The 14,284-nt window shown below is 43.8% G+C and overlaps 1 long non-coding RNA gene across 2 annotated transcripts in view; it reads right to left on the bottom strand.

Moving 5' to 3' along the window:
• Window positions 1-3,424: 3,424 nt before the first annotated feature.
• Window positions 3,425-14,284, bottom strand: part of LOC310843007 — a 57,700-nt gene continuing 46,840 nt past the window's right edge. The window contains exons 4-5 of one of the 2 annotated variants that reach the window (XR_014563446.1): window positions 9,321-9,397; window positions 6,999-7,529 (exon numbers count right to left, since the gene is read on the bottom strand). This is a non-coding gene — a long non-coding RNA (uncharacterized lncRNA). Of the gene's footprint in view, window positions 3,509-6,998; window positions 7,530-9,320; window positions 9,398-14,284 lie in introns of those variants that run through there. The other variant, XR_014563447.1, reaches the window with a different exon arrangement.

The following is a 14,284-nucleotide window of genomic DNA, read 5'->3' as shown; positions in this document are numbered from 1 at the left end:
CTTGGATAATGGTATTGTCCCAAATGAATCTCCACCACCTGTCTCTCCCACTTCCTCATTTGTCATTCTCATCATCTCTTCTACAGGTGCTGCTACCTGCCCTCTGTCTTTGAGCTCTTTGCTCTCCTACTTTTAAGGCTCACTGGTTCTGGGAGATGGAGGGTCTGGAATGCTTTCTAATGACAGCCTGTCCGCTGGGCGTTGTTCTGGCTCTTCCATAATTTCCCAGCTTCTCCCCTCATCTGCCTCCGAGCTGTGAGCTCCCTCAACCCCCTGTTGTAAATCTATACTGTCTTCCTCTTCCTCCTTCCTAGAAGGGTCAGAATGGGGAGGCGGTTTCTACCATTCCTCCTCTGCCCAGTCCCTGACAGATATTCTCTGTGTCTGAATGCCCCTGAAGATTAAGGAGGAGGAAGCTGACAGGCAATGCCAGACCCTGGACAGGATATAAATAGGAAGGCAAGGAGGCAAGAATTGATTGATGGCAACATGCAGTTGGTGAGCAGTGCCCCATTTGCTACCTTCAGCTGCCTCTGGGTTTCTTAATAGGCAGTGCTTAAGTGATGAGCCCAAACTAGGCTTGAGTGAAACCGGCATGCTCCAACAATCCCCATTCTGCGGTAAAAACTGAGCGGACCAATTCCATCCAACACCACCTCTCTCATTACAATAGTCCCCAATGTCCAGATGTGAGAAAAATGAGCGCTGCACGGTTTATTGGATACTTAATGGTGTTTTGGGTATTGGGTTGCAAAATATGTCAAGAATAGCAGCCTGGAAAACGACAGGCAGGCAAACCGGTCATCCTACAGAGGTTCAACTAGGAGTCAAGCAGTCTATATGCAGCTCAGCCTGCAGCTTAGCAACCAGTTAACTCAGACTGTAGAGCCAGGAAGGATTAGTAGGTCTGTAAGGTCGGATGGGATATTATTGGCTCCTCAGGTCATGTGACGACTGATGGATTGAATACTATAGCACACCCTCTTGTCAACTGCAGCAATGGTGATGGCTGATTTAGCACAGGCATGAGCAGGTCAGTCATTCCCAACTGTAGAGAAGAGGGCGCCTGGGTTTTATTATAAAACTGGGTCCGACGACGGGATTCCATTCAATTCCCGAGTTTGAGATACTGGTCTTCGGTCTTGTACATCCCCTGTTTATTCCATCAGTGCTGCAAAAACTGAAGTCTGTGTACACTGCAGGAAGGTGTCTGAGCAAGCCAAGAATGTGTTCTCCTCTTATGGCAGAAGCAGATTCACACATGGCTCCATTTTTGCTCTTCCTCCCAATCCATCTTGAAACGCTGTTGGGAATGGTCCAGTTGGTGCTACAGGACGTACGGCGTTAATGTTTTCCTGCAGATCAGTAAATATATGTTGCTGATATACAGCAGATCGGATGCACAAATAATGCAGCTTAAAAAAATAAATGTATTGAAACCTGGGTGTTTTTCCCCTCCTTAAAGGACTGCATTATACATCCCTCTCATTCTTGTTCTGTTTCTGGAAGGTTCCATGTGGCTTCCTGGATTTCGGAGACATTCCTTTTCCTTCCCCTTTGATGCCAAACTATTTTATGTAAGTTCTGAGACAATCAACTTGGCCATCTCTTTGGATGCAATTTCCTTCTGATTTTAAATTTGTCACTGGGGAAGACTTTCTCTTCCCCTAAGCCAAACAGCTGTTTTTTATTTTATTTTATATTTTTCTCTGGTTCTGCCTCCCCCACCGCCTCCTCCCCAAGTGGTCAACTTCCTTTTTTTGAGTTCATTCCTTTCTTCCCCCTCATATCAAAATAATAAAATACAGATTACAAATGGAATGGGATTTGCTTCAGTTAAATTCTGTTGATTCCGCCATCCTTGCTTCCCCTCATCTGGGTCTATGCCTATAGTAATAATAGTCACCATTCCATTTTTTTGTTGTAGCACTTCTTGAATTTTTTTTTTAAAAAGACTGCTATGGAGGAAATATAAGTCATGCAAATCTATCTTGAGTCTCCAATTCAAAAGCTCTGTAAAAGAGAGAGAACCCAAAATGACTTACAATAAGATGTAATCCGTAAACAAACCCGTGTTGCAATATAGACAAGCTGAACAATATAACACAACACTATGGCCAATAACAATGGCACTAAAAACTATTTATGTTGTTGCTTTGTTGTTTTGTTGTTTAGTCGTGTCCGACTCTTCGTGACCCCATGGACCAGAGCACGCCAGGCACTCCTGTCTTCCACTGCCTCCCACAGTTTGGTCAAACTCATGCTGGTAGCTTTGAGAACACTATCCAACCCTCTCGTCCTCTGTCGTCCCCTTCTCCTTGTGCCCTCCATCTTTCCCAACATCAGGGTCTATTCCATGGAGTCTTCTCTTTTCATGAGGTGGCCAAAGTATTGGAGCCTTAGCTTCAGGATCTGTCCTTCCAGTGAGCACTCAGGGCTGATTTCCTTAAGAATGGAGAGGTTTGATCTTCTCGCAGTCCATGGGACTCTCAAGAGTCTCCTCCAGCACCATAATTCAAAAGTATCAATTCTTCGGCGATCAGCCTTCTTTGTGGTCCAGTTCCCACTTCCATACATCACTACTGGGAAAACCATAGCTTTAACTATACGGACCTTTGTTGGCAAGATGGTGTCTCTGCTTTTTAAGATGCTGTCTAGGTTTGTTATTGTTTTTCTCCCAAGAAGCAGGAGTCTTTTAATTTCATGGCTGCTGTCACCATCTGCAGTGATCATGGAGCCCAAGAAAGTAAAATCTCTCACTGCCTCCATTTCTTCCCCTTCTATTTGCCAGGAGGTGATGGGACCAGTAATACAAATGATCAGAAATTACAACCAAAGTCTCTAAATCTTCTTCACCATTCGTGGCAGAATAATTCAAAAGTTCGATATATACATAATCTGTCACCAAATGGAACAGAGTTCATCAGTGACTACAGTATCATATGAGCCCTGATCCAGAGCATATTTTCTACAGCGTTTATATTTGCTTACATGTAAGATTGGCTTGTTAAGAAATTGTACTGCATCCTTCTTGTATTAATTCTTACAAGTCTGGCTGATGAAGAATTGATCAAGATTGGCTGATGAAGCATTGAATGAAACAGATGGTTATCCGGAAACTCTGTCCAGGCGATATTTGGTGACAGATTATGTATATATAGAACTTTTGAATTATTCTACAGTGACTGGTGAAGATTTAGAGACTTTGGTTGTAATTTCTGATCATTTGTATTAGTCTATAAATAGTGTTTAGTGTCATTGTTATTGGCCATCGTATTGTGTTATATTGTTCAGCTTACAATAAAATGTAGCAACCTTAAAAACCACCATATATCCACATTGTAAACTCTCACCTTGGCAATGAGAAAGTTAATGCTACCCTTCATGCAAAAGCTTACCAAAATAGGAAAATTTTCATTCTCTTCTGGGAAAAAAAAGTGTTGGGTTTAGGTAGGTCTTTCCTGTAGGGAGTTTAGTAGACGTTGGACCACTCCTTTGAGACTTCATTCTGCACCAGAGATTAAATTGTGAGTATAAGGTGATGCAATTTACTTATTCGTTCATTTAACAAAATGTATATACAACTTACTCAACAAAAAACTTTCTAAGTGGTTTACAAAGAACAATCTAAAAGATTTTTTTTAAAAAACCCCCAATAAATTCAAACACGTGAACATAACTGTTTGTATCAAAAATATAAATAAAATCAGCAGATGAACTCAAACCTCATGTTAAAGTTGTTAAGCAAGTAAAATTAGAGAACAAGAAGAGACAGCTTTCAAAGAGGATTGGAAACCATTTGTAGATTGTCTAAGAAATCATTGTAAGAATGTTAAAACACTAGCCGGTTTGGAGTAAGCTCAGCAGTAAAATAAAAATAAAAATGCAATGTGAAAAAAAATTGGAGGTATGAATAATTAGAATAAGCAGCAGAAATAAACAATTTGAGGAAACCATGGAAGGGTGGAAGGGAAGTTGACTAAAAGAAAGTGTTTGATGAATTGATTGAAATATATTGAATTTTCGTTTTTCTTTTCTCCTTTTTCCTTTTTCTTTTTTCTTCTTTTTTAAAATTAGATGGTATTTTGAAAAATCTATAAATAAAACCTTTTTTAAAAAAGAAAAAGAGATCTGAAATCTTATGTGATGAAGTTGCTAAGAGTAGACATCAAATCTGGGATACTCCTGGCTGAAATGTCATCTTGGTCACAAACTCAACAAACAGATTTAGGCAAGCTGCCATTTCCCCTGTGTAAGTCCCCCACCTGTGATTTAATGATGTGCAGCAGAATGAGGACCAGGTAGGATAGAGCTGCCATGCTAGTTTATGGACTGATGGGTCTCTGTTGCTTTCAGGAGGGTCAAATTGGTGAGGAGGTCAGCATGGTGGAAATGCACCGGCAGGAGTGACAAATGAGCTCTGGCAGTGTCCTTCCTGCCACCATGAACCTCCTGGTAAGTGACAGCAACACACCTGCCAGAAAGTAGCCCTGCCTTATCCAGCAAGCTACTTATGAATACAATCCTGCTCCTAGCAGGAATGGAGGGGAAATCCACCCTGAATGGATTTCTACACAGCTTACTATGTTGAGCTTTGTTTGCTTGTTTGTTAAATTTACACACTGCCTCAAGGATCTCAAGGTGGTCACATGGTTCTCCTCCCTGGGCCAAGGTCATCCAGTGAGCTTTGTGGCTGAGTGGGGATTTGAGCTCTGCTTCTTCTTGTATTTGGGACGTGGGTGGCGCTGTGGGTTAAACCACAGAGCCCAATACTTGCTGATCAGAAGGTCGGCGGTTTGAATCCCTGCGACAGGGTGAGCTCCTGTTGCTCGGTCCCTGCTCCTGCCAACATAGCAATTCGAAAGCACATCAAAGTGCAAGTAGATAAATAGGTAGCACTGTGGCGGGGAGGTAAACAGCATTTCTGTGCGCTGCTCTGGTTTGCCAAAAGTGGCTTAGTCATGCTGGCCACATGACGCCAATAAAGCGAGATGAGCGCCGCAACCCCAGAGTCGGCCATGACTGGACCTAATGGTCAGGGGTCCCTTCACCTTTACCTCTTCTTGCATTGGCCACCCAAGTTATACCCAAGCCTCTTATGCGTTGTGAAACTTAAACAAGAACAACACACAAAATAATTCTATACAAGTTAAATGCAAAATTGCATGCAAAAAAAGAGATATATCATACATATAATAAACATAACAAAGTCAATCCCATTCGGTATTATATTTCTGTAAGCATAATTTCATGCACTAGTAACTGAGAGCTTTTTATAGTTATATGAAATGTTGCATGCATCTGTTCTTGTGCTGGTTCCTTTAGGAACCTTGCTGTGTATAGCAGGATTATAATGCATATAATATGCAATAATTATTCATATTTTTAGCAGAACCAGTAAAAAAACAAGTCAATTCTAATTAAGATCAAGGAGGAAAACAAAAGCTAGAAAACACCCATGGGGATAAATTCAACATGGAGATGATTATTATTTTTCTTTCTTTCTTCTTCTTTTTTTAAAAAAGCCCCATCCCTGGTTCCTAGTAAGCGTAACTTTGTCAGTCACCATGACTACTTGTGACCTTTTGTTCTGGAACATGTTGTCATTGTTTTTATTTCTATATTTAACGAATAGGACTAACAATGAATGTGATCACTGTAAGCCAGAGGTTTCCAACCTTTCTGAGTTCATGGCTCCCTTGACCAACTCTATTCTTTCTGGGGCTCCCTGTGGGGCTCAGGAGCCCAGTTATGTCACCCCTCGCCTACAGAGCTGCCAGTCTCTCACCCTTTTTTGAACACCCTCCCTTGTGGAGTGTTCCCTCAGCCTCCTCTCCTCTCCTCTGGGCAGGCGCTGCTGCCACCCCTGGTCTCTCATCTGCCCTGCCTTGCCCCACAGGGGCCTGGGACTTCTCTGTCTATTCCCAACAGCAAGGGCCGGTAGACTGGCTGGCTGGGCTCCCTCACCCGCTTGCTTGCTTGCTCCAAGGCTGCCTCAGCTCCTGGCAACCAGCAACATCTGACCAGCCCCTGAGACACCATTCGCCTGAGGAGCTTGTAGCCAGAGCTGCCACAACAAACAGCTGTGCAAGCCTTTGGGAGGCAGAGACCCAAGAGTAGGGTTACCAGATGTCCCTGGTTCCCAGGGACAGTCCCCGGATTTGCAAATCTGTCCCCGGGAAACATGGCAGCAGCAGCCTCTGCAGCCCAGAGCCAGCTTGGTAGCGCAGTTGGCTCTGGCTGGCTTCAGGAGCTGTTCGCTGCTGAAGGTGAACCGGGGATGTCTGGCGGTACAGATCTCCTGCCCCCTGCCCCCTTTGTTTTGACAGGTCGAGGGAGGCTCAGGAATTGCGGGCAGACAGCCATTGCCCAGGAGGGGCGCAAGGTGCACAGTTTCTCTGCCAGGCAAGGTGCAAAGCCCTTCTTTCACACCCTGTGAACTGGACGACAGCCTATCCGCAACTTCTGAGCCTCCCCCGATCAGTCAAAACAAAGGAAAGGAGGCAGAAGATTGGGGGAGGCTCAGGAGTCATGGGCGCACAGCGCGCCATTGCCAGGTTTTTTAAAAAACTCTGCGCACATATGTTTCACAGGGTGTGAAAGAAGGGGTTTGCACCTTTATACAATATGCATGTGTGCTTGGGCCCAGGGTCTTTTGCCTCAGCATCCCCACTACTGACTCCCTGTTGCTACTCGGCTTCAATAATAATAATAATAATAATAATAATAATAATAATAATAATAATAATTTATTATTTATACCCCACACATCTGGCTGAGTTTCCCCAGCCACTCTGGGCGGCCTCCAATCAAGTGTTAAAAACAATACAGCATTAAATATTAAAAGCTTCCCTAAAATAAAAATCTGGTAACCATACGCAAGAGGGCATCAAGAAGAGGGTGGCAAAAAAGAGAGACAGAGACCTGTGTTGCCAACGGCACTCCTGGCCATCATTCAAGGCACCCTGTGTGCCACGGCACACTGGTAGAACACCTCTGTTATAAGCAGCTTTGCAATTTTGCAGAACTTTTAGGAGAAACTGGCTTTGCTACTCAGGATTAAAGAAAACAACCTTCCTTTCTTTTTTTTAAAAAACAGCACCAACCTGCAGTGCTTAGAGCTCACCATTCCCCCTCCCCTCTCCCCAATGTGTGCAAGTGAGAGCGAGAGTTTTCACAAACTGTTTCTACAGTCCTTGGCATTTAAATCAACTGCCAAGTAGCGCTCACGGTGGATTCTTTGCAAATAACTTACAGTTAACCACATAAGATGCACCGGGATTAAGCTAAACCTTCTTTTGATACCTAATGTGTTATGCTTTCCAGAGCAATTTGGTGGCAGAGACAAACTGTTAAAAAGTGCAGGAAATTCAAATGCATCCCAAGCGAGCATGGGAAATAGAAAATTCCTATTTGTGCCGCCTCCAGTTCTTTGCCATGTTTCTTCATCCAAGCCAAAAACTGCGTTGCTCAATATTCCACAGTGGCCAGTGAAAGGATGAATGGAATTTAGTGCTCTTTTGTATGCTCTGTGAGGGAAGAGAAAAGGGCACAGTAAAGCTTTTATTGACCCAACTCCAAATCCAGTGTGTCTAACTAGGAAATTGTTCATTCAGTTGGAAGCCAAAAAAGCATCGATGCTTTAGTGAGGCTGAGACAGCAAAATCAATTCAGAAAACAACGACTGTGTTGAGTATGTTTTTTAGGGAGGGGAGTCTCGGGCTAGAACAGTCTGTGGCCATGAACAGGGCAACACACTTTCGCTATGCTAAACTTTATGAAATTAGGATCAATGAGAAACTGCAAGTACGGCAATTGCTGTTGTTTCTAAATCATAAAACCAGCTGTGAAATAATCTCATAGGAGCCAACTCCTAGGGGCTGAGGTCCCTTTGTCCCCTGATAAAATGTTTGAGGGGGCTGATTCCCCCAAAGTTGATGGACTTTCTCATTCAGATGGTGTGTGCTGTGTCTTGTGATTGATTATATGGGGCAGGGCTTACCTAAGTGCCCAATATTTTATTCAGGTTGACACCCCTGGATACTGTAACTCCTAAAGGAAAATCCCCAGTCTTTCAGGTCTCTTGGTAGACTTAACAGTCCTCTCAAAAGGCTGCTGGATGCTCACTATTTGCTTATCATGGTGTTTCATGGTCTTTCTTGGGCTTTGGTCTTCAGCCCTTGCCTCCTGCTTGGCAATTCATTTTTCCTGGGTCCCCTTAGTCTGCATAACTTGTTTTACATCAGATGGTCACTGGAATAATGTAGTTCTGAAGCTTGAAGGGAAGGGACCATAGCTCAGTGGCGGAAGAACACTTTTGTTTCACATGCCAGAGGCTGCAGATTTAGTCCCTGGCATCTCCAGGCTTAGGAAGGAAATGAAAAGACCCTCCACTTGAGATCCTGGAGAACCATTGCAACATTGGGCTACATGAGCCTTTCAACAAACTGGTGTCCTCTGGAGGTTTTAGAGTACAACTCCCATCAGCCCTGATCACCGGCCACACTGGTTGTGGCTGATGAGAGATGCAGTCAAATACATCTGGAGGGAACAAGGTTAGGGAAAGGCTGACCTGGACAGACAAAGTGTCTGACCTGGGAAAAGGCAGATTCCTGATTGATTGCACATTCCTTGCTTCCCTGCCTCCTAGCAGCTTTACAGTCCCAGATTTACAGAAGCCACCCCGGTTTCTGATTTGATCCCAGAATGTCCCTCTTTTCCTTAGAATGTCCCTATTTTCATTGGAGAAATGTTGGAAGGTATGGAATAGGACATCCCTAGGGCTTTTTCCCCCTAGCCAGAACTCGCTGGAACTCAGTTCTGGCACCTCTCAGGTGGGCGCCATTGGTATTCAAAGAGAATGAGGGAGATGTCTATGGTGAGTTCTGGAACCTCTTTTTCTAGAAAAATAGCACTGGACGTCCCTATTTTCATCGGAGAAATGTTGGAAGGTATGCTACGCTGCTGAATGTATTTGTCCAAATCCAACAGCAAACAAAGCTTATCGAAATCTGATAAACTGCTGAACTATTGTACAGTCCTCCTGGCCCATTCTGCACCTTGCAGATTGGAACAAAGTTATCCCTCGATACGACATAAAGTGTGTTTAGATATTTGAGAAAAAAATATGCTTAGAAATACATACGTCTTGAGAAAATACATTCAAGAATACACATTTAAATATTTTATTAAAAACAACAACCACACAGATGAATGCAGTAACCAGACAAAACATATTAAAGCAGAACATATGTGGAAACGAAATAGACCTATTTTTCTAGAAAAAGAAGTGCTGGAACTCACCATTGTTGAATGCCTACCTTGTCCTCTTATAATGGCAATGCCACCCACCTGAGAGGTGCCCTGAGTTCTGGTGTGTTCCGGTTGACAAAAAGCCCTGAAAAGACCAGAAACAGACCAGAAGTGTATGCATGTAGACTCATTCCACACATAGAAACCAAAAGGGCTTTAAAATGTTTCTTTAACTGGGTGACAGCCTGAGAAATTATCAAGAAATTACCAAGAGGCTCTAACAGTGGAGGGAGGCAGTCAGAAAGATAGAAGCAGTAAGAGGGGGCACAGAGACATTTTTATTAAATGTAGTGCTAGGGAACTCATTCTGTTAGTAACAGGATTTACACTGGAGCAGTGGATCTTCTTCCCCTCTCCCATGCCCCCACCCTTTCTGTTCCAGGTCCCCTCCCCAAACCCTCCAGAATAGACTTGGCTATGGTGTGTGGTTTGGGCGAGTTTCATTGTGCAAAAATAAATCCATGCTAACTGGATACTGCCCAGAGAGTAACCTGCTGGCCCACAAGTTGCAAAGCACAAGGAAATGTGTTTGGAAGAAGTATGCGGTCTCATTTTGTTTGTGTGTGTGTAAGAGAGAGGATGGCGAGAGAGAGTGTGTGTGACTGGGTCTGAGAGAAACCGGGCCTTACCCTTGACACATTCAACATCCTGGAGCCAGCCATGATTTCAGTAATATGTTTAAATAAATCCAAAGGGATAGACTTTCAGCTCCAATTAGAATAAGCAAGATTTCATTTACTTTTGCCTTTCTACTTCCTCTGAACTTCAGCAAAACTCATTTGGTTCTAGCCAAAATATGCTTGTCTCTTTGCCCGGTGTTTTTAATCCAAGGCTTGTTCCGTACGGTCTTTGAGACTCTGAAACGGCATCTCTAAACCAAGTTCCGTTATGCTCTTGCCCAGTTTCTTGAGGCTATGCTTTGCTTTATGCACTCTGTTGAGAGCAATTGAACCAAAATGGGATGCTCATGCTGCGGTCATAACTTCGGAGATCCAGCTACAATGGGGTGAGGGAATCATCTGGAGAATGTGCTCTTTCCTATCTTGAGGAGGGGGATGCAGAAATGAACGTTTGCAGCCAGATCTCTGAACTGAGGAACATGCCTGCATTGTTGCCACATGCTCTCTTCCTTTGCTTTGAAATGACCTCTTAAACTCTCAGAGCCATCACGCATTTGGATTTGGAGCATGGATAGAATGTTGCCAAACAGAGGAGCATTGGAAATTGCTGCTCATCCATCTAGTATAATATTACCGTATTTTTCGCTCTATAGGACGCACAGGACCATAGGACGCACCAGACCATAGGAGGGGGAGAACAGGAAAAAAAATTCTCCCCCTCTCTGCTCAGCGCTCCTTCAGCGAAGCGTCAGGAGCAGTGGCGTAGCGTGGGTTGTCAGCACCCAGGGCAAGGCAAGTAATTTGTGCCCCCTAACCCGTGGATTTGCGCCCCCTAACCCGTGGATTTGCGCCCCCTAACTCTAACCCCCAGATGTTGCGCCCGGTGCGGCCGGCCCCCCCTGCACCCCCCACGCTACGCCACTGGTCAGGAGAAACGGAGCCCCTTCCATTTCTCCTCCCACTTCGCTGAAGGGGCACTGCGCAACTCTCCCTCTCTGCTGAAGCCAGGAGAGTCTTGCTCTCCCGGCTTCAGCAAAAGGAACCCGAAGCCTTTGGAGTGCAGCGCGAGGTCCTGCTGCACTCCAAAGGCTTCAGGCAGCTATCCCTGAAGCCTGGAGAGCGAGAGGGGTCGGTGCACACCGACCCCTCTCCCTCTCTAGGCTTCAGCAAAAGCAACACAAAGCCTCCGGAGCATGGAGGGAGCGCTCCCTCTGCACTTCGGAGGCTTCGCTTTGCTATCGCTGAAGCCAAGGAGCCTGCATTCGCTCCATAGGACGCACACACATTTACCCTTAATTTTTGGAGGGGAATAAGTGCACCTTATAGAGCAAAAAATACGGTATGTACATTGATTAGCAGAGGTCCTCCGAGGTTTCAGGCAGAAGTCTCCCTGCATGGTGATACCAGGAGATGAACCTCAGAACTTCTGTGGGCAAGGCAGATGCTTTACCACTGAGTAACACCCAAACAGACATTCATAATAGTCCTCGTGAGCTATTCATACAGTCGTGAGAAAGTTTGCCATTTTTTCTTCCAGAGAAATACTCTTTCTTAGAAATGGGGAATGTGCCTTCCTTCTATGTCAGGTGTCACTTTCCCAACCAAAATGATTTGTCTTTGAGAAAAGGAATTTTGGGAAGGGTAGCTATCACTGAGAGGAATGTTCATCACTAGAATTCCTCTCCCCCCACAGCCATTCTTACATAGTTTTAGAAGGGCTTTCATCCTTCTTTAAAAACCCTTTACATTCAATAAACTGTCTAACGTTCTTCCTTCCCTTATTTTTACTTCTGATTCATTCACTTTTTGGGGAGGGGGTCCTCATCCCTGGGCAAGATGATGATCTCATATACTACACTAAATACTGTATTTTTCACTCTATAAGATGCACCAGACCACAAGACGCACCTAGTTTTTGGAGGAGGAAAACAAGAAAAAAAATTCTGAATCTCAGAAGCCAGAACAGCAAGAGGGATCGCTGCGCAGTGAAAGCAGCAATCCCTCTTGCTGTTCTGGCTTCTGGGATAGCTGCGCAGCCTGCATTTGCTCCATAAGACGCACACACATTTCCCCTTACTTTTTAGGAGGGGAAAAGTGAGTCTTATATAGCAAAAAATACAGTATATCTCAGGGGGAAATCGAACATCCATTTATATCTTTAGGATTTAGAATGGAAATCTAAGTAAACACCTGGGACCATTGTGGAACAGTAACAGGACCATTTGACCACCTTCTGACTCTTCCAAGAGTTAGTCTGCCAAGATAATCTATACGGATGGACAGATTGCCAAGATCAGGAGCCACCAAATTAATATTTCTCCTTTTTCCATTAATAATGTTGGGCTCCATCTCAGATAAGCACTAGCAATCCTTTTTTAATCAACTTTTTTGAGCACCATCTTGGAGATGCATCAACTGCACTCGATCATAAGGTCAAGTTCATCGGATTAAAAGAACAGCTGAGGTTTCGAAGATAGTGTTTTACACTATTTACATAAAGTGCCATAATTTCTGCAGAATATTAAACGCTTTGAAAAAACAACAACACCTTTTGCTAAGAAAAAAAAACAAATCAAAATCCTTCATTGATTCATTGCAGAACAATGGCAGCTTCCTTTAGACCAAAGAACAGTTTGGAATGCATGAATTCAGCTGAATGTTATCTTTTAGACAGTTTGGTGTAATTATTTAATTAACGGAAATGGAGCATTGTGGTACTGAAAGATTTGAATGAGGGTTGAGGGGTGCTGTGGCTAGCTCATGGTGCAGCCTCATTTCAGAGCAATTCACATTTTCAAATAATGAAATGATGAGTTTTCATGGTTTGCCCTTCTGTACCTCTTTCAGCTTTGTGTCGCAATTCAACCAAAGAAAGCCGTCTTTTGCCAGATAGCAGGGACATTGGTTGCTGAGGCAACAGGTTGATTGGGGTGGGTAATGGGGGTGGCGGAGAGAGTAGGCCTTTAAAATAAAGATGGCTCATTTCCAACTTTTTCCCCTTCTGGCAAGAAAACAGTGCTGTGGACTCCTGAAATCAGTAAACCTGTTGTTTGCTGTGGAGATTTCACTTGGATTTTCAGCATTAAGCTGGGGAAAACAAGACATTTCTGTTATATCATTTTAAAGAATTTGAAAGAAATAGATAGTGCATTGAGATTCAATTTAAAATAATTGATAGGAAAACAAGAAAAAATGCCGAAGGTCTCAGAAAACACCATCTTACTTAAGATACAGTTACTGGGCTTTGTGACTTGCAGATAGCTTGGGCCATGCATACATTAGGGAAGATCTGACAGACCCTCCAAGTGTCCCTGATTTCCAGGGACAGTCCCAGATTTACAGAAGCCGTCCCAGTTTCTGATTTGATCCCAGAATGTCCCGCTTTTCCTTAGGATGTTCATATTTTCATCAGAGAAGTGTTGGAAGGTATGTTAGAATGTCCCTCTTTTCATTGGAGAAATGTTGGAGGGTATGGAGTTATGTGACCCTGGGCCAAGGAGGTAACTATACAACTTTTAGAAGACATCTGAAGGCAGCACTGTATAGGGATCTTTATATATATATATATATATATGTATATGTATATGAATAAAAGTTTAATGTTTTATTATGTTTTTATATGTGTTGGAAGCTGCCCAGAGTGGCCAGGGCAGCCCAGTCAGATGGGCAGGGTATAAACAATAAAAATATTATTATTATGGAATAGAACATCCCTACTTTCATCAGAGAAATGTTGGGAGGGTATGGATCTGCAGAGTTAGTGAGCCACCAATCTGAATGTAGGCCAGCGATCATGCATGCAGGAGACTCCCTGTCCTTTGCAGTGCTAGGCAAGCAGCATAAGCAAGAAGTGTACCAGGATCTTGGTGGGCTTCCATAACCTAGGTTAGAAGGTCGCATGAAGCCTGTCAATTGCACAGGCTTAGATTAGAGGCAGAGGTTACGTTTGGATCTATTGATAAGGTAGATTTTCCCATTTATTTTGGTTTATCTTGAATGAGCCACATGCTAGTATATGCGGTATGATCACTCACACATCCCTAGCTCAAATGGGATAAACAAACCAGTAGCTTTGGTTGATAGTGATGCCCAAACTGGAGATCATGGTCTGTTGAACCCTAACAACTTGATCACGATTCAGCCTGAATCTATGGTTTGTCATTGGCTTGATGCTCATGTCTTGTTAAAGGTAAAGGGACCCCTGACTTTTAGGTCCAGTTGTGGACAACTCTGGGGTTGCGGAGCTCATCTCGCTTTAATGGCCAAGGGAGCCAGGGTACAGCTTCTAGGCCATGTGGCCAGCATGACTAAGCTGCTTCTGGTGAACCAGAGCAGTGCACGGAAATGCCGTT

This window comes from Podarcis gaigeae (genome assembly GCF_964106915.1).
Source record: "Podarcis gaigeae genome assembly, chromosome: 4".
Lineage (NCBI taxonomy): Eukaryota > Metazoa > Chordata > Lepidosauria > Squamata > Lacertidae > Podarcis > Podarcis gaigeae.
The sequence above is the reverse complement of the archived record's forward strand: the minus strand, read 5'-3'. Positions and strand labels throughout refer to the sequence as shown.